General features: G+C 38.5%; 1 protein-coding gene across 6 annotated transcripts in view; it reads left to right on the top strand.

The window, feature by feature from the left end:
• The window catches only part of lrp8 (low density lipoprotein receptor-related protein 8, apolipoprotein e receptor), a 447,631-nt gene that overhangs the window by 152,201 nt on the left and 273,467 nt on the right, over window positions 1-21,963 (top strand). The gene's annotated exons all lie outside the window — the stretch shown is intronic.

Below are 21,963 nucleotides of genomic sequence, written 5' to 3'. Positions count from 1 at the left end.
ACATGGCACTGCCATATTTATTATTGAAGTCACAAAGTGCATTTTTTTTTTTAACATGCCTCAAAACAGCAGCTTGGAATTTGGGACATGCTCTCCCTGGGAGAGCATGATGAGGTTGAGGTGGGCTGGGTTGGAGGGGGTGGGGTTGAGGTGGGGGGCGCGGGGGGTGTATATTGTAGCGTCCCGGAAGAGTTAGTGCTGCAAGGGGTTCTGGGTATTTGTTCTGTTGTGTTTATGTTGTGTTACGGTGCGAATGTTTTCCCGAAACGTGTTTGTCATTCTTGTTTGGTGTGAGTTCACAGTGTGGCGCATATTTGTAACAGTGTTAAAGTTGTTTATACGGCCACCCTCAGTGTGACTTGTATGGCTGTTGACCAAGTATGCTTGCATTCACTTGTGTGTGTGAAAAACCGTAGATATTATGTGACTGGGCCGGCACGCAGAGGCAGTGCCTTTAAGGTTTATTGGCGCTCTGTACTTCTACCTACGTCCGTGTACACAGCGGCGTTTTAAAAAGTCATGAACTTTACTTTTTGAAACCGATACCGATAATTTCCAAACCGATACCGATCATTTCCGATCTTACATTTTAAAGCATTTATCGGCCGATGAAATTGGCAGTCCGATATTATTGGACATCTCTATCCAAAATGAATGTAAAGTATCAAACAACAGAAGAATAAGTGATTATTACATTTTAACTGAAGTGTAGATAGAACATGTTAAACGAGAAAGTAAGCAGATATTAACAGTAAATGAACAAGTAGATTAATAATTCATTTTCTACCACTTGTCCTTAATAATGTTGACAAAATAATAGAATGGAAAATTATACAATATGTTACTGCATATGTCAGCAGACTAAATTTGTTTGCTTACTTACTAATAAAAGACAAGTTGTCTTGTATGTTCACTATTTTATTTAAGGACAAACTTGTAATAAGAAACATATGTTTAATGTACCGTAAGATCTTTTGTTAAAATAAAGTCAATAATGCATTTTTTTGTGGTGGCCTTTATATAGAAAAGTATGGAAAAGTACCAAAAACTATCAAAATAATTTTAGTACCGGTTCCAAAATATTGGTATCGGGACAACACTAACCTGTGGTCGTTATTTCCATTGCTTACAGTTTGTCTGTTTGGTTACAATAGATGGTGTTAAAGATTGAAAAATTGCATATCACTTTAAAGTGCTGCTAGAATTCGTATCAACTTGGAAAATCTACAGTTAAGAAGACTGATACAATGTTATTAATTTCTAATGTTCTTGATATAAACAGAATTGGGAAGAAGGGAAATATTTTTTTTTCTGTGGTTTACTTTTTATTGCTGGAATTCTGCTCTTGGTGTGTATTTGAGAGGATAATTGGCTTTTCACTATAACAGTTTTATGCTGATACTATCTTACCGCCGTGCACAGCATGAAGGTTAGAATGACATTAGCCTCCATACAAATGAGTGTGGGACAATACACACTGAGGCAGATGACATAGCCTATCTTTTTCTTAAAGCATATTCACCCGCTGGAGTGTGTGCGTGCGTCTGTTCGTATATTGGCACTGCAGGTTGTATAAAGTCTGTTTAAATGTTTGATTGTCTAGAAGCGATTGGTTGAGTGCACACAAGGCTATTGTAAAAGCTATTTTATACCATTTTTGGCAAATGTTTTCTTAAAAGTTGAAAACATTTTTTTTAAATAGTTGAGATTGACAATGTTTTTCTAATTCAGAGATAACATCATGCTGCGTATAGATGACTTGCAACACTACAAACTCTTGTCTCACAAACAATCAGTCGTGGTCAAAAGTTTACATACACTTGTAAAGAACAATGTCATGGCTGTCTTGAGTTTCCAATAATTTCTACAACTCTTATTTTTTGTGATGGAGTGATTGGAGCACATACTTGTTGGTCACAAAAAACATTCATGAAGTTTGGTTCTTTTATGAATTTATTATGGGTCTATTGAAAATGTGACCAAATCTGCTGGGTCAAAAGTATACATACAGCAATGTTAATATTTGGTTACATGTCCCTTGGCAGGTTTCACTGCAATAAGGCACTTATGATAGCCATCCACAAGCTTCTGGCAAGCTTCTGGTTGAATTTTTGACCATTCCTCTTGACAAAATTGGTGCAGTTCAGCTAAATTTGTTGGTTTTCTGACATGGACTTGTTTCTTCAGCATTGTCCACACTTTTAAGTCAGGACTTTGGGAAGGCCATTCTAAAACCTTAATTCTAGCCTGATTTAGCCATTCCTTTACCACTTTTGACATGTGTTTGGGGTCATTGTCCTGTTGGAACACCCAACTGCACCCAAGACCCACCCTCCGGGCTGATGATTTTAGGTCGTCCTGAAGAATTTGGAGGTAATCCTCCTTTTTCTACGTCCCATTTACTCTCTGTAAAGCACCAGTTCCATTGGCAGCAAAACAGGCCCAGAGCATAATTGTTATGATCCGCTGCCCGGATCATAGTCTAAGTTTTTCGAGTCACTTGTGTTTTCTGTTAGTTTTGGACTCCTTTAGTTCCTGTTTATGCACCTCTGAGTTTGTTACCATGGCTACGTATTAGTTAGAGACATTATTTAAGCCTGCCTTTGCCAGTCAGTCGGTCTGGCGTCTTTGTTTGAGTCACGCTACTGTTATGTAAGTTTTGCTTGTCTCCTAGCCCCTGCTAGTGATCTTTAGTCTGTGCTAAGTAGTAGTAGTAGCCTTAGCTTCAGGTGTGATCGGCACCTTCTTCCGTCGGTTTGTTTTCTGTTTTGTACCTCTTTGAGTCTTAATTTACGATTAAATCATGTTCCTACCTGCAAGTCCTGTCCGGAGTCGTCCGTTTGCACCCTGGGAGAACAAACCTCACAGTAAGCTGCAACCCCATTGTAACAATAATACTACCACCACCATGCTTGATGGTAGGGATGGTGTTCCTGGGATTAAAGGCCTCACCTTTTCTCCTCCAAACATATTGTTGGGTATTGTGGCCAAACAGCTCAATTTTTGTTTCATCTGACATCACATGGACACAGAAAAGACCTTCTGTGGTTATTGGAAACTCAAGACATTAATGACATCATGTTCTTTACAAGTGAATGTAAACTTTTAACCATGACTGTATATTTAAAAAACTTATGTTTTTGGCCAAACAAACATTGTTTTGTCCTTAAAAATCGAGCCACTTATAAACTGTGGTCATAGTGGAGAAAAAACAGCATTTGTGTGTAGATTGGGGTTTGTGTCATAACAAATGTGCGGCATAATCTCATATACTGTGAACTTTATTCAACTACAGAACATGGAGTTAAGGACTTGCAGGTGTTGGTTTTATTTCGGGCAATGGCGTTATAATTGCGAGTGCCAACTGTGGCTGATCTTTTTGGGCTCCTGGTTGAACTAAATGTGCACGACAGAATGGTTGTTTTTTTTGTGTGCACAGATTGTTTGGACATGCCACTTGTGTGAGTGGAGATGTTTTTAATACCACATGAGCTGAGGATAGGTTAATTGGCAACACTAAATTGGCCCTAGTGTTTGAATGTGAGTGTGAATGTTGTCCAAAAATTATTCCCGGGCGCGGCCACCACTGCTCACTGCTCCCCTCACCTCCCAGGGGGTGAACAAGAGGATGGGTCAAATGCAGAGGACACATTTCACCACACCGAGTGTGTGTGTGTGACTATCATTGGTACTTTAACTTGAACTTAACTTAAAATGGATGGATAGATGAGCGTTTTTGAAAGTATGCATTTTTTGTGTGGTCATTGCTTGAGTTTAGCGTTTCGATGGCGTTCTCAGGAACACTTTGGTGCTCAGGAAGCAGCGTTGCCACTTTGCAGCAAGTAGCATGTGCCATTTCATAAAGTCATATGTCTTGTACAAATGTTTTGTCGCCTTTGTTACCAAACTGACTGTCAGAATAATTGTATCTAAGTTATCACAAAACTTTGCGTTACATTGAGTTCAGGTCGCCCTGCGAGAGGTCAAAAGCTGTCTTTGATCCTACCAAGTAAAACGCTTGTAAAACTCCACTGTGTAGGATGGGGAGCAACATGAGGGTGTCGGTTTCTTTGATGTATTGTAATCCACAGGAAGATATTGTCTTTACCCGAGATCTACAAAGCGGAGAGGAGGCAGGGCCTGACCTCCCTCCAGGCACCTTTTCTTTGAACTGTTTTACGACCTTTTCTTTGAACTGTTTTGTAAACAAAGGCGATGACTGTTTACGACCCCCCTACCTTAGAAACAGCTGTTGCCATGTAATCAGGGAAAGTCCAAATAAAAGAGGAGGCGTACAATCTTTCGTCAGAGCGTGGGACCACACTGTGCAAGAGTATAGTGTCTACGCGTTTCTCCTCGATTGAGCTAAATTGAATTATGTCTCTGTTTAATTCCTTGCTTCTTGTCTTGTTTAATAGATGTCATCAGTGTTTGAACCTGACACTGACCATTTAATAATTCACAAAACTCGACTTGCTGCATCATATATGCAATAATGCAATTATTGGCTTTACATGTTCTCTATTCTAGCTGCTTTGTGTATGCTTTTCTGTTGCTCGACTCTATCAGCAAGCTATGCTGCTTTACTGCAAATCTGTGGGGGTCTTTGGTTGTTGGAAAGAATTTAATCTATGACTGAATTCTATATTATTTCTCTGAAGGGCAAAAAGAAACTAAAGCCCACACTTGTTCATGCCTGCCCTTTATCAGGGCCTTGTCAATTCCTGTGGGCGTCCTATCCATCAGGTGTAAAAGGCCCAAGCCGAGCAGTACCAGTGACTGGGGCCACAAAAAAGCTCTTTTGTACGGAGAGAGAAAAGAATTAGACAGATGAAAATGGCAATATGGTGGACAGCAAAATAATGGCTTCAAAGAACATCCTTTGGATGATACTAGTTGGATTCTGTTTAATACAAAATCAAATGCATTACATTCTGTTAGAAATATGTGACAAATGCTAGTAGTTCAGGCTGCAGCAATTACCGTATTTTCCGGACCATAGGGCGCACCGGATTATAAAGAGCACTGCCGTTGAATGGTCTATTTTTGATTTGTTTTCATATACTGTATTAGGCACACTGGATTATAGAGTCATATTATTATATATTTTTTCTAAATGGAAAACACTTCCTTGTGGTCTACATACATAACATGTAATGGTGGTTCTTTCGTCAATGTTGCATAGATTAGGTTTTACAGATCATCTTCAAGCCGCTTTCTGACAGTCACTTCCGGATGCGCCGTTTTGTGGGCGGTCTTATTTATGTGGCTCACCTTCGGCAGCGTCTTCTCCCCGTCATCTTTGTTGTAGCGGTGTAGCGTGCAAGGACGGGAGTGGAAGAAGTGTCAAAAGTTAGAGCTAACTGTTTTAATGACATTCAGACTCTCCTCATCCGTCAAAAACCACACCTGAAATGTGTCCCGTGAAAAACCGTCCGACCGGAACTCTAATAACTAAAGTTCATGGGTGAATAATGTAAACTCACTACACCGGTATGTTTTAGCGCTTTCATGGCGAGTTTACTGACAGATATAAGTAAGAACTTTACACTACTTTATATTGGAAATGGCAACTGATCAGCAGGTACCAGAAGTTAAGAAAAGTTGCTTTTGCATAAACAAAACGGCAGATAATATGTCTTACATTATACACACACCATAATAATACTTGTGCATGTCCCAAATTCCAAGCTGCTGTTTTGAGGCATGTTAAAAAAAATAATGCACTTTGTGACTTCATTAATAAATATGGCAGTGCCATGTTGGCATTTTTTTTCCATAACTTGAGTTGATATATTTTGGAAAACCTTGTTACATTGTTTAATGTATCCAGCGGGGCATCACAACAAAATTAGGCATAATAATGTGTTCATTCCACGACTGTATATATCGGTATCGGTGGATATTGGAATCGGTAATTAAGAGTCAATATCGGAATATCGGATATCGGCAAAAAAGCCATTATCGGACATCTCTACTTATAACATTAATAGCAAATACATAAAATCATAAGTTTGCAACTTTTGCTGCAACTTTCTGAAAAACATGCTGAAAAGTTTGGCATTTTAGGCTGCAATGATCATCAAAAAAGCTTGCAAAATCCTGGAGGGACTGATAAGGCAGTGTATCAAATATTTTTTTAATCTTAAAGACATTCAAGATAAGTCATTACTTAGAATACTAAACAGTGCACCATTGTAAATGTGATCTTTAAAGGTTTGTTTACATGGTAGACAGGACTCTGCTGTCTCGTCCACCTCACCCACACACACACGCTCAGTGCCTGAATAAGGACTTCCTTGCTTTTTGATAGCGGGCCTGTCTGTTCACAGGCATTCTAAAGAATACTAATTAGAAACGCCTCCACCGTATTCATACTTTATTCAGTCACGGATATAGACAATAACTGAGGGCACATGATAAATGACTAGTCCCATATTGTTCTTACGTATAATCTGGTCACAGGCACATCTAACAAAGAGAGGATGGATCATTTAAGATTGAAGCCACCTTCTTTACAACATCCTGTGTTAGCGACGCAGTAAAACATACATTTTATTGACATTGCTTTAGTTTTGACCTAATTCATGGTATCCTAACAGACTGCAGTATACAACCCTTGGAAATCAACTCAAACTTTATTTACTAAGGTTCTTTCTGATTGACGCTGAAACTTCAATGAAGGCCTGACAAAGCGGATTTTGCTGCACCCAAGTTGTAACACTCTGAAATCGTATAAAGGTAATCTCTAAAGTTAATTCTGTGACACTGGTTAATGGTTATTTTCCAGGTTGTTTGTAAGTTCAAAACAATAGAAAACCCATAGAAAATGCTCTAATATAATATGACCCATTTTCCATTTTGTTATCATTAGTGTGTTTGTCTTGCCATCACTGGTACCACATGGCGGCTAACTATCATCGGTTGGTTGATTTAAATGTATTTCGAACATGTATGCAATTACAAGTGATATATCATATAGTTTGCTCATTTACATTTCTCTTTTACAACATATTCGAAAAGGAGTAGGAAGAAGCCGAGCTTATTTAATCCTACCCCTTTTCCAATTCATAGCAATTTAGTAGCACATATTCACTTCCTGTTCTCATTTTGTAACACAATTTACACATCAATGAACACAACGGATCTCTTAATAGTTGAGTCAGTTATGGTTCACATATGAGATGAATCAGGTTCAAGATGTTCATCAAATGTTGTTGTCCTTGTACTTTGTAAACAATTTTAGTTTGAACAATTTTAGCCTGGACTCTGGTCATTGTTTAACTTCTTTACTTAATCTATTCCATACTTTATTCCACATACTGATATACTAAAGGTTTTAAGTGTTGTACGTGCATACAAATGTTTTAATTTAGATTTTTCTCTGAGGTTATATTTCTCCTCTTGTTGAGAACAATTGTTGTACATTCTAGGGTAGCAGGTTATAGTGTGATTTGTGTATAATTTTAGCTGTTTGCGAATGCGCCAAATAATTGAATTTCAATATGTTTGATTTAACAAATAAATGGTTTGTATGTTCTCTATATCCAACATTATGTATTATTCTAACTGATCTTTTTTGTAACACCGTTAGTGAACGAAGTGTACTTTTGTAGTTGTTTCCCCATATTTATGCACAATAACTCGGACATGGTAACACTAGCAAGCAGTAGAGAATTTGAACGGATTTTGGTCAAGTACATATTTTGCTTTATTCATTATTGACGTGTTTCTTGCTACATTATGTTGTATAGTTTTTACATGAGATTTTCAGTTCATTTTATCATCTATTATTGCACCTGAAAATTTTATTTATTTTACTCTGTCAATATCCACTTTATTTGTATTTGTGTTTGACTTTCTCTTCAACTGTTACCAAATAGCATTATTTTAGTTTTATTGAGATTTAAGGACAGTCTGTTTTTGTCAAACCTTCTCTTTAATGTATTAATTTCTTCTGACATTATTTGTATTAGCTTCTGTGTGTTCACTCCTGAACAAAAAGCCATCGTATCATCCGCAAAAACTACTAACTGTAAGTTTTTTGTAACTTTACAAATGTTTATATGGCCTAATGGTTAGAGTGTTTTCCCTGAGATTGGTAGGTTGTGAGTTCAAACCCCGGCTGAGTCATACCAAATACTATAAATATGGGACCCATTGCCTCCCTGCTTGGCACTCAGCATCAATGGTTGGAATTGGGGGTTAAATCACCAAAAATGATTCCCGGGCGTGGCTCCGCTGCTGCCCACTGCTCCCCTCACCTCCCAGGGGGTGAACAAGGGGATGGGTCAAATGCAGAGGACACATTTCACCACACCTAGTGTGTGTGACAATCATTGGTACTTTAATCTTTAATCTTAATCTTTAAACAATTTGGGTCCCAGTGTTGATCCCTGGGGTACACCACAAGATATTTCCAACTCTGATGACATGTTTTTGCCTAGCTTAACGTATTGCTTTCTGTTGGTTAAGTAGCTTCTAATCCAGTTCAAGACCAGCCCTCTGATGCCATACAGTTGTAATTTATGGATTATGATATTATGATTGTGTCAAATGTTTTTGTTAGATCCATGAATACTGTTTTACTATCTATTGCATTGGTAATCTCTTCTGTTATTTTGATTAATGCCATTGATGATGAGATTTTAGCTGGAAATCTGTATTGGTTCTGTGCGAGTGTTGCACTCTTGTTTAAGAATTTGTCTAATCTGTGATTAAATATTTTTCAATAGTTTTAGAAACATGGACCCATTTCAAATGAGAACCAAAAGTGAGATTTTAAGCAGTAAGTGATGCCCAAGTGCTTTTAAAGAACATTCAGATGATATTCTTTTTTTAATTCATCTACTTACTGTTTGACATTGATCACGATGAAAACTGATGGATCTTTTAAATTTCTGCTATCTGCCTAATTAGGGTAGTCTCAGCAGTTTTGATAAAATAACCGAAGATGGCTCCAACCCAGCATGCAAACGTTACTGCCTCCTACCACAAGATCATAAAGAGGAACTTTGGCTTTGCAGATTTAGTTCCAAGGGGCCCCTGAGTTCCGGGGTCCTTTTGGTTGAAAGGATCTATTAGTTACACACGTGAGCTTCTTATGTGTTTTTTTTTTTTTTTTTTTTTTTCACAGGGCCTTGAACAATTCATTTCTTTATGTCATTTGCCCATGTGTGGTTTCAATTGTATGGTAAATGGGACAAATACTGATTTAAAGCAAGAGGTATAATTGTGTCAACATACAATCAAAATCGGACATCACACAATACCTACTTATTAGTGAAATAAACATAAGTGTAGACATTTGTAAAATAAGGACAATAACATTGGGGATGCATGATAAAAAAAATGTTCAAGATGATTTTGATACCAATAACTTCGTGCTTCGACAACTTTTGCATTATTTTTTGAATGTAGATCTGAGTGTAGTTTGTGCGCAATTGGAGGTAAGAAAGAGTCAAACAAAGGTGGATTTGACAAACCGTGCTTGTGAATTTGTCCTAATAAAATAAGACATCACTACTATGGTAGAGCTTAACATCACATTAATAAATCAGTGAAGCTTATGCCCTGATTAGGGATTGGTATTGGTATTGATACGTTAAAAACGGTGCACAAACCAGTACTGTACTTAAATTTTTTTTTTTTTTTTTAAATTATTGTTATTTTTACATAAATGTGCAAGTCTTACATTTTTAATGGCATTGTTTGACATTCAAGTTAAACAAATGTGTAATTAACATACTTTTGTCAGGGTTTCTCCTTAATGTAGTTGAATAATGTGTGCCACCACAGAATTTTTATTTCGGTAGAATGGTTGCACCGGGAGATTTTCGGGAGAGGCACTGAAATTCGTGAGTCTCCCGGAAAATTCGGGAGGGTTGGCAATTATGAGAAACATAATCTTAGAGAAAAATGCAATTTAAATCATTTGTATGCACGTACAACACTTAAGACCTTCAATATATCAGAATGTGGAATTAAATTATGGAATGAATTAACCAAATAAATCAAACAATGTACTAATATGATCCACTTCAAGAAACTCTTCAAACTTAAAGTGTTCACAAAGTACAAAGAAGAAGAACCATGATAAACATTCTGAATTACTTTCATTCATCCATTAATTTTCTAGATAATCTTACTCATCTCACCATATGAAATATAATTCACTTCACTAATTATTATTCATTTATTCTTTTTTTTTTTTTTTTATTGTTATTGCTTATGGAGTATATTGTGAATACATTGAGAACAGGAAGTGAACAAAAGTTTTAGCAACTGCTATGTAAATCAAATCAAATCAAATCAACTTTATTTATAAAGCACATTTAAAATTTACCACAGGGGTAGCCAAAGTGCTGTACAATGGACAGGTTAAAAGATAAAACGAGTACCGAGCAAACACAACACAACACAAACAGAACACGATAAAAAATAAATAAATAAAATAGAATAAATAAAAACATAAAAACAGGTTCACAGCAGGTGTATTATGGGGCGCCATTGCAGGATGGATATCACTCAGTGTTAAAAGCCATGGAATAAAAGTATGTTTTTAAGAGAGATTTAAAAACAGGAAGAGAGGAGGCTTGTCTAACACTCAGAGGTAGGTCGTTCCAGAGCTTGGGAGCAGCAACGGCGAAAGCTCTGTCACCTCTAAGCTTCAGCCTTGTGTCAGGGACCGTCAACAGCAGCTAATCGGCTGATCTTAAGGATCGGGTGGGGCAGTAAGGCTGAAGGAGGTCGGAGAGATAGGAAAAGGGGGTAGGATTAAATAAACTCTGCTTCTTCCTACTCCTTTTCGAACATGTTGAATAGAGAAACTGGAAATTGTTGTATGCATGCATGTTCGAAATAAACACAAACTCAACTCAACTCAACTCAATGTAATTATTATGCACCCCTAAATAAAATATTCTAAATTTCAAGCTAAGCAGGACTTTTGGGTTGTAAGTGAGGACACACAAACTCTCCCAAAGACACAGAGGAATTAAAAATGTCTTCATCCTAGATGCACTCCAAAAATGCAAATGTGGTTTATAGGCTATATGACCTGTTGGCTCAGCTATAAACATGTCTCTCCAAAATGATTGAAAGACAGTCTTGTGTAAGGTTAAAACTGCGGCGTTATCGCTGTAAACCAGAGAGCTTAGCCTGTCTTCTTTTCTTTATGTTGCCGGTGGCAAAGTAGCGATGATTATAGGAGAGCGAATAACTGAATAAGATCAGTCTCCGCATCCAGTGTAACACAAGCACATGATTTTGTGTGTATTGTTGTTGTGTGCACACCCCATGGTATTGTCCTTTGGGGTGAAGCTGATCAGGCCTTAACGCTGACAGTGATGGCTGATGCCTTGACAAATTTGAAGCAGAGACACAAAAAAAAAAAAAAAACAGTCCGTGGAAAAGAAAGCTAGCCCTTAGGGCGTATAGCAAAGCGCTTCTGCTTCTGTGGCAGCAGATGCCAAGTTTGTGTGAATATGTGACTAGTATGCGAGTGAACGGGTGTGCTCACCTTGCTGCCAGTTACAACAGTCAAAGTAGACGGAGGATGAGAATGGACATTGAGTTCTTGCCAAGTAGCTGGCATTCACATTTTGTTTGGTGGAAGCCGAGTGTGAAACTTTGATGAAGAGCAATTTGCATCTCTGGATGGCTATGAAGAGGTTGGCTTTGTTGTTGCCACCAAAAAAAAAAAGCTGCTGCCTCCAGAACCTGCCAGCCTCATCACCAACAGACAGCCACCCTCTGCCCTTCACCCTCCACCCTCATGGCAGCAGTATTTCCACCATTGTGTTGTGCAGCCAAGAGTACCTGTGAGGAGTCTTTTTTCATTGACACTCCCTTTGATTTTGTTCTTCTTATTACTAGGGATGATGTTTGATAAGAAATTATCGAGTTCGAGCCCAGTATCGAATCCTCTTATCGAACCGATTCCTTATCGATTCTCTTATCGAGTCCAGATAGGTTGTTGTATATGGAAAAAAACCCCACAATATTTGGTTTAACAAAAGCTGACTTTTATTATATAAGAAAAAAATAAAATCTAATTAATAAATAAATATTGACTGTTACCCCCCTAAAAAAATAAAATAAAATAAATAAATATTGACTGTTGTTACCCAAAGTATATTAAGTGGGATTTTTAAGAAATACAAATATATACAGTAACACAAAAACAACCTGTCTCTGTGATCACTATAGGTGTATAAATAATAATATAGTGTTAAATAAAATCAGTCCCTTGGGCACAAAACTGAAAATAATACAGCTCTCCAAAAAGTGCACTTCTGCTGCTATTTGACATAACTGTTTGTTATGATGCTTTGACATTTTTGCACTTTATTTCTTTATTGAAAGAAAATTCTATGAAGAGAAAAGTTGTTTGCAAATGTGGTTACAATGCTAAAAAATGAAAAGTTAAAGCTAAAAAAAGAAATACACTTTATTGAGTTAACATTATTTCTTTATAGGGGGAAAGATGTGATGTTATGAGCTAGGGAATATAACAACTACACTACCCAGCATGCAAAAGGAGTGACGAGCATGCGTGGTAGTCCCGAAAAGTGTTGTTGCATGTCGCCACCCGGCAGCTAAGAATGAGGTTATGAGCACGCTGTGAAAGTAAACGTCAAGAACTCAGCCAACACGCCTCGTCTGCATTATTTATAATTAGACAGACAACACATATACAGTGTGATTTTGTTTTGTTTACAAGGAAAGAAAAACAAAAGTTAAAAAAGGGAGATGATGTCATTAATGTTGTATATATATGTATGTGCTGCGGTTGCTTTAAGAACGTTGTGACAGCTGCCGTAAAGGAGGTGCGTTGCTAGCCTGGTTGCTATGTTTCCGGTTGGTCATAAAAGTGTTCGTCATGTGTTTGTACCCTGCTCAAATCTCTCAGTAAAGTCATTCATTGGATTATACCTTTTGTTTTGAACTTTATTACACCTTTATTACACCTTGGAGCGTCCATTGTTTTTCCTGCTTTCCCTATCTGCGCCTAATGACTGAGCTAAGTGACGTCATTTCTTGTGATGTCACACGGAGCATTTCTGGTCGGGACGGGATTCGTTCCGAGGGATTCGAATAAAGAACCAACTCTTTTTCTTTACTATAGTGGTCTCGATAACGGGTACCGGTTCTCAAAAAGGGATTCGAGTCCGAGGATTCGGTTCTTTTCTTATCGAACAACCGGGAAAACCGGTTTCGAGTATCATCCCTACTTATTACTAGGGCTGTCAAACAATTATAATATATATTCGCATGTTGTTCATAGTTAACTCAAAATTAATTACGATAATTGCAGAGATATATTTTTTTCATCATTAAGTGTAATTTTCAAGTTTTTGATATCATGACACGACAATTAGTTTGCTTTAATTAAATGTTTTTTAAACATTATGCTTTTTTAAACGCAAAAAGGACATTAACACACTTTTGATGGCATTAAAAAAAACAAAAATGAAAGTGTGTTGGTGTCTTGACAGATTTTGTATTTTGTAGGAATACAGAATTTGTATACCAATTGCACACATTAATTACACAAAATGTGATTTGCTACAATCATGGTTTGAAATGTCAAAGATGCTTGGTAACGTAATCAGCGACATTTTCACCTGAATAAATGCTTCTGATATTCTGTACATTATCTGTTTGACAATGTCCTAACTTTCTCAATTTAATAATACAATGAAGTATTCAGCCTGCTAATCATTCTGTAAGTGATAGAGGTGTAACAGTACACAAAAAGTTTGGTTCGGTACGTACCTCGGTTTAGAGGTCATGGTTTGGTTAATTTTCGGTACAAATGTACATTGTTTGGTTACTTATTTACCAAATTTGTAAACAATGGCTTTATCCTTTTAACATTGGGAACACTATAATAATTCTGCCCACGTTAATCAACATTAAACTGCCTCAAGTTGTTGCTCAGATTAAATAAAATGACAAAACTTTTCTTCTACATATAAAAAGTGCAACATTAAACAGTTTCAAGTCAACTCATCATGCTTAATTTATTACAGCATTTGAGAAGCCTGTAGTTGATTTGTATTACCATATTTCCTTGAATTGCCGCCAGGTATATAGTATGCGCATGCCTCGATTTACCGACAAATCAAACTCGTTTCGCAAAATAATTAGCGCATGCCTAGAATTACCGCCGGCTCAGAATTACCGCCGGGTCAAACTTGTTTCGCAAAATAATTAGCATATGCCTAGAATTACCGCCGGGTCAAACTCGTTTCGCAAAATAATTAGCGTATGACTAGAATTACCGCCGGGTAAGTCACGTACTTACTACGTTTTATATAATTGCAATTCTTATTATTTAATTGTGTTAGTTTGTAGTGGTGGAGAGCTGACTTTTTGTTGTTGGAGTTGCGTCTTTCAAAGCGCTTTATTTTGAAAAAATGTTTTATTAATATAGCTGCGTGTGTCAAATATGAGTCATTTTGATGCAGTTGTACGAGTAACATTTCAGAAACAAATCATGAGCTAAGAAAATCTGCTAACAGGCGGTAATAATGTTATTTTAATTGCCTTTTCAGACCCAAACGAAAAGAACTCCCGGGATGATTCATTGTGCTTTAAATTTTATTGCGGCATTAAGCGATGACATGATGGTATCCTTACATCACACTCAAATTTTTAAGCGCATGCCTAAATTTACCCCATGCCTTTGGTAAGCGCCGGAGTGAGAAGAGGTTTTAAATTAATTACCGCATGCCTAAATTTACCGCATGCCTTTGGTAAGCGCCGGAGTGAGAAGAGGTTTTAAATTAATTACCGCCCGGGCGCTAATTCAAGGAAATACGGTATGTAAATGTTATATTTTTATGAACATGTGATAGCAGGGACCCTGCCATTCAAAACTAGGCTGCTGCATTACTAATGATTAATGTAACTACCGCTGAAAAAATAGTACAATAGCAATAGTAGACACTATTCATCCCTGAACACCATGGAGTTCATGTATGCTTAATGATGCAGTTACATTATTATATCAACTATCAGAGACAGAAACTCTTCATTTAACATAATGTCCTTTTTTGCTGCTTCAACACAGCTCAATCAACACAGAAAAAGGTAAAGTGAAATAACAGACAGACAGGGCTTTGCTGTCCGTAACACACACACACAGGCACACACACACACACACCGCAAAATGAGCTAATGTTACGCTAAAAGCGAATTAGCCTTCACCTCAAGCCAGGACTGCAAGCGAGCTGAGCTGCCTTTTATATTTCTAGAAGGTCAATGGGCTCATAGTGATGTTACTAGTAGTTGACTGAGAGGTGTTTATTATAATTTGGGGAGAGTCTGCTGCCTGATGCTTACCTGCTAAGCACTGACTACATGCGCTCTGAATACGCACTGCTGAATGGCTGTTACCGCTCTGAATACGCACTGCTGATTGGCTGTTACTGCTCTGTATGTAACCAATCAGATGGTTGTGTGGGTGGGACAATGCTGGGTGCCGTGCAGCGTACTGACATAGACAGAGGCAGAAGGAAGCGGAGGCGGCTACTTAATATGTTTGTGTGGAAACTCGTTCGGTACACCTCCGAACCGAATCAAAACCCCCGTACCGAAACGGTTCAACACAAATACACGTACCGTTACCCCCCTAGAAAGTGACAACCAGATCATGTTATAAAAGAATATACACTTTATTTCAACCTGCCACAAAAAATCCCAACCCTACTGTCTATTCTCAGTTGATGTACTAGCATTTATTTAGGTAGATATATCACATATTACATTACAAAACATATTTGACACAGCATGATTGCAATCTAAGACATTTTTATTTTGTTATTGTAGTTAGACCAGATGTAAAGCATAACACTTTTATTTTAAAGGGGAACATTATCACAATTTCAGAAGGGTTAAAACCATTAAAAATCAGTTCCCAGTGGCTTATTTTATTTTTCGAAGTTTTTTTCAAAATTTTACCCATCACGCAATATCCCTAAAAAAGCTTCAAAGTGCCTGATTTTAACCATCGTTATATACACCCGTCCATTTTCCTGTGACGTCACATAGTGATGCCAATACAAACAAACATGGCGCATAAAACAGCAAGGTATAGCGACATTAGCTCGGATTCAGACTCGGATTTCAGCGGCTTAAGCAATTCAACAGATTACGAATGTATTGAAACGGATGGTTGTAGTGTGGAGGCAGGTAGCGAAAACGAAATTGAAGAAGAAACTGAAGCTATTGAGCCATATCGGTTTGAACCGTATGCAAGCGAAACCGACGAAAACGACACGACAGCCAGCGACACGGGAGAAAGCGAGGACAAATTTGGCGATCGCCTTCTAACCAACGATTGGTATGTGTTTGTTTGGCATTAAAGGAAACTAACAACTATGAACTAGGTTTACAGCATATGAAATACATTTGGCAACAACATGCACTTTGAGAGTGCAGACAGCCCAGTTTTCATCAATTAATATATTCTGTAGACATACCCTCATCCACGCTCTTTTCCTGAAAGCTGATCTGTCCAGTTTTGGAGTTGATGTCAGCAGGCCAGGGAAGCTAGGGTCGATATTCTTTCTCTTGATCATCTTCGGTGGCATAAGGGACGGTGTGAGCCAAGACATCCAGGGGGTTTAGCTCGCTCGTCTGCGGGAACAAACTGCCGCCATTGCTTTCCGTGCTACCGAGGTCCTTTGTCCCTGAATTGCTCACACACTCCGGCAGATTCAATGGGGGTCTGGCGGCAGATTTCTTTGACTTTATCTTTGGAAATGCATCTGCTTTGAGTGTTGCAGGATATCCACACATTCTTGCCATCTCTGTCGTAGCATAGCTTTCGTCGGTAAAGTGTGTGGAACAAACGTCCAATTTCTTGCCACTTTCGCATCTTTGGGCCACTGGTGCAACTTGAATCCGTCCCTGTTCGTGTTGTTACACCCTCCGACAACACACCGACGAGGCATGATGTCTCCAAGGTACGAAAAACAGTCGAAAAAACGGAAAATAACAAAGCTGATTTGACTCGGTGTTTGAGAAAATGGCGGATTGCTTCCTGATGTGACGTCACGTTGTGACGTCATCGCTCCGAGAGCGAATATTAGAAAGGCGTTTAATTCGCCAAAATTCACCCATTTAGAGTTCGGAAATCGGTTAAAAAAATATATGGTCTTTTTTCTGCAACATCAAGGTATATATTGACGTTTACATAGGTCTTGTGATAATCTTCCCCTTTAAGACGGCTCAGCACGAAAAATAGTCTTGTCTTGTCAGAACTACTTGCCATGGCTTTGGACTTGGTATTTCGATAATGTACCATTATCTTTGTCAATTTCTGCTTGCTATTTTCCTGCTTGTGGCCCATCAGTAACCAGTGAACACAGTCAATTTTCCTACGCCAATGCCCAAGGGTTAAAAAGGAAACGGGCGTGTAATTTGCTTGTCAAAAAAATATGTGCCATTAAAGAAACTTATAACGTGTCAGCTTTGACAGCCCTACTTATTTCACATTTTTCTAAATTATCTGTTAATATTGTCCAATTGCATTTTTTGTATGATGATGATTGTCAGGTTCAAACACTGATGACATCTATTAAACAAGACAAGAAGCAATGAATTAAACAGAGACAGAATTAAATTTGGCTCAATTGAGGAGAGAAGCGTAGACCCTGTACCCTTGCACAGTGTCGTCCCACGCCCTTGACTAAAGATTGTACGTCTCCTCTTTTATTTGGACTTTCCCTGATTACATGGCATCACCTTTGGTTACAGAACAGTTCACAGAAAAGGTCGTAAAACAGTTCAAAGAAGAGGTCCCTGTAGGGGAGTCAGGTCCTGCTTCCTCTTCGCTTTGTAGATCTCGGGTCAAGACAATATCTTTCTGTTGATTACAATACATCAAAGAAACAAAACACCTTCATGTTGCTTCCCATCCTACACAGTGGCGTTTTACAAGCCTTCTGCTTGGTAGGATTAAAGACAGCTTTTGTCTGCTCGCCGGGAATTCATTGAAACACAAAGTTTTGTGATAACTTAGATACAATTATTCTGACAATGAAGATGGTATGTGATGTGGTTTTACGTATTACTACAAAGGATGAGTTCCAAAACTCCATAGTTGCACCGGTGCCGATATAACCAAAAAAACGTTGCTTTATTTCACTCAAAATTAATTAAGTCATAGATAGGGATCAGAATCAGAATCGGAATCAGAAATACTTTATTAATCCCCGAGGGGAAATTAAAATTTTCAGCACAATCCCATTCAAGATCAGACAAACATTACAGGGAGACAGAACAGGATCGCTGACGGGTCTGCCAACTTCCGGCACCCCTTACAAAAAAGGTGAGAAACAGGTAAACGCTGGGGGCGGGGGGGTGACAAAAAAAAAATCAGTCTAAGCCTGGGCCCCTGCAGAGGGGGTCCAGGGAGGGGTACCTTTCACATTTGATTCAATACTGTACCAATTTCCAGGACCTGGGAATAGGGATGCAACAATCTTGGGGCGGTACAGCTCGGTTGGTAGAGTGGCCGTGCCAGCAACTTGAGGGTTCCAGGTTCGATCCCCGCTTCCGCCAACCTAGTCACTGCTGTTGTGTCTTTGGGCAAGACACTTTACCCACCTGCTCCCAGTGCCACCCACACTGGTTTAAATGTAACTTAGATATTGGGTTTCACTATGTAAAGTGCTTTGAGTCACTAGACAGAAGCGCTATATAAATATAATTCAATTCAATTCAATCTTATATTTTGACTATACGATTATAGTCTGAGTAATACTCAAGGTTTCTCGATTATCAGAATTAATATGCATTAATTAATTTCACAATAAAAAATCTATTATATATATTTAGAATTAATTACATCGAATCTAATATTTTTTATTGAAATAACAGCAATCAAATACCATTACAATAACATAACAAAATAAAAACTATAAACAAAAATAATTATAAATAGTTAATATGAGACTACGACTAACTTTATTGATCCCCAGGGGAAAAATGTTACTCATGTAGGTATAAACTCGGGTTTTATTGTTATCAACTGTCATCTATGACTATTTATACATTTTTAATCATCTATGTCAGTGTTTTTCAACCTTTTTTGAGCCGAGGCACATTTTTTTCATTGAAAAAATCCGGAGGCACACCGCCAGCAGAAATAATTTAAAAAACGAAACTCAGTTGACAGTAAAAAGTCGTCGTCACAATTGTTGGATATGACTTTAAAGCATAACCAACCATGCATCACTATAGCTCTTGTCTTGACCTACTCAGTGGCCTAGTACCTACTCAGTGGCCTAGTGGTTAGAGTGTCCGCCCTGAGATCGGTAGGTTGTGAGTTCAAACCCAGGCCGAGTCATACCAAAGACTATAAAAATGGGACCCATTACCTCCCTGCTTGGCACTCAGCATCAAGGGTTGGAATTGGGGGTTAAATCACCAAAAATGATTCCCGGGCGCGGCCACCGCTGCTGCCCACTGCTCCCCTCACCTCCCAGGGGGTGATCAAGGGTGATGGGTCAAATGCAGAGAATAATTTCGCCACACCTAGTGTGTGTGTGACAATCATTGGTACTTTAACTTTAACTTAACTTTGTCTCAAAGTAGGTGTACTGTCACCACCTGTCACATCACGCCATGACTTATTTTGAGTTTTTTGCTGTTTTCCTGTGTGTAGTGTTTCAGTTCTTGTCTTGCGCTCCTATTTTGGTGTCTTATTCTCTTTTTTTGGTATTTTCCTGTAACAGTCTTCCTTTGAGTGATATTTTCCTGCATCTACTTTGTTTTAGCAATCAAGAAAATTTAAGTGATTTTCATCCTTCTTTGTGGGGACATTGTTGATTGTCATGTCATGTTCCGATGTACTTTGTGGATGCTGTCTTTGCTCCACAGTAAGTCTTTGCTGTCGTCCAGCATTTTGTTTTTGTTTACTTTGTAGCCAGTTCAGTTTTAGTTTCATTCTGCATAGTCTTCCCTAAGCTTCAATACCTTTTCTTAGGGGCACTCACCTTTTCTTTATTTTTGGTTTAAGCATTAGACGCCTTTTTACCTGCACACTACCTCCCGCTGTTTCTGACATCTACAAAGCAATTAGCTACCGGCTGCCACCTACTGATATGGAAAAGCATTACACGGTTACTCTGCCGAGATCTAGACACCACCGACACACAACAACGCCACATAATTTTGCAGATTATAATTACTGGTTGTCAAAAAATATTTTTAATCCAAATAGGTGAAACTACATAATCTCCCACGGCACACCAGACTGTATCTCACGGCACACTAGTGTGCCGCGGCACAGTGGTTGAAAAACACCGATCTACGTCATGCTGTTAATGATAAATTGAATGCACATAATTATATCCCATTGTATAGTGCTGTTATTCTACTACTCCTGGTGTTATGTTAGTGTTTTACACCTGCTCTATTAACACAAAAAGTATAGTTTATTCAACATAGACAGGAAGAAGCAATCTCTAACATTAAATGGTCGCTGAATGACAGGAGTATGCTACAGTTGCGGTTTGTTTACACTGACAAAATGCTGAGCTACTGACTGTAAGTGACACATTTATATTTAACGCTCTACCAACTTAATTATTCATGAAGTAACTTGCCACCATTGACCGAAATTATTTACCAAAGTTATTATCTCTTACCTTTTCTTTGCCGTGTAAAGCTGGGTGGTGAACCTGAAAATGAGGCTTATAGAAGCAATTTGATATAAATTTGTTGTGTAGAGCCTAGGAGTGTCGCTCTGTTCTGCCTTTAAAAGCCCATTGTTTTACAAACCTTGTTTCCATATGAGTTGGGAAATTGTGTTAGATGTAAATATAAACGGAATGCAATGATTTGCGAATCATTTTCAACCCATATTCAGTTGAATATGCTACAAAGACAACATATTTGATGTTCAAACTGATAAACATTTTTTTTTTTGCAAATAATCATTAACTTTAGAATTTGATGCCAGCAACACGTGACAAAGAAGTTGGGAAAGGTGGCAATAAATACTGATAAAGTTGAGGAATGCTCATCAAACACTTATTTGGAACATCCCACAGGTGAACAGGCAAATTGGGAACAGGTGGGTGCCATGATTGGGTATAAAAGTAGATTCCATGAAATGCTCAGTCATTCACAAACAAGGATGGGGCGAGGGTCACCACTTTGTCAACAAATGCGTGAGAACATTGTTGAACAGTTTAAGAAAAACCTTTCTCAACCAGCTATTGCAAGGAATTTAGGGATTTTACCATCTACGGCCCGTAATATCATCAAAGGGTTCCGAGAATCTCGGAGAAATCACTGCACGTAAGCAGCTAAGCCCGTGACCTTCGATCCCTCAGGCTGTACTGCATCAACAAGCGACATCAGTGTGTAAAGGATATCACCACATGGGCTCAGGAACACTTCAGAAACCCACTGTCAGTAACTACATTTTGTCGCTACATCTGTAAGTGCCAGCTAAAACTCTCCTATGCAAGGTGAAAACCGTTTATCAACAACACCAAGAAACGCAGTCGGCTTCGCTGGGCCTGAGCTCATCTAAGATGGACTGATACAAAGTGGAAAAGTGTTCTGTGGTCTGACGAGTCCACATTTCAAATTGTTTTTGGAAACTGTGGACGTCGTGCCCTCCGGACCAAAGAGGAAAAGAACCATCCGGATTGTTATAGGCGCAAAGTTGAAAAGCCAGCATCTGTGATGGTATGGGGGTGTATTAGTGCCCAAGATATGGGTAACTTACACATCTGTGAAGGCGCCATTAATGCTGAAAGGAACATACAGGTTTTGGAGCAACATATGTTGCCATCCAAGCAACGTTACCATGGACGCCCCTGCTTATTTCAGCAAGACAATGCCAAGCCACGTGTTATATCAACGTGGCTTCATAGTAAAAGAGTCCGGGTACTAGACTGGCCTGCCTGTAGTCCAGACCTGTCCCCCATTGAA

This window comes from Nerophis lumbriciformis, linkage group LG14 (genome assembly GCF_033978685.3).
Source record: "Nerophis lumbriciformis linkage group LG14, RoL_Nlum_v2.1, whole genome shotgun sequence".
Classification (NCBI taxonomy): Eukaryota; Metazoa; Chordata; class Actinopteri; order Syngnathiformes; family Syngnathidae; genus Nerophis; species Nerophis lumbriciformis.
This window is presented reverse-complemented; position numbering and strand designations above follow the sequence as displayed.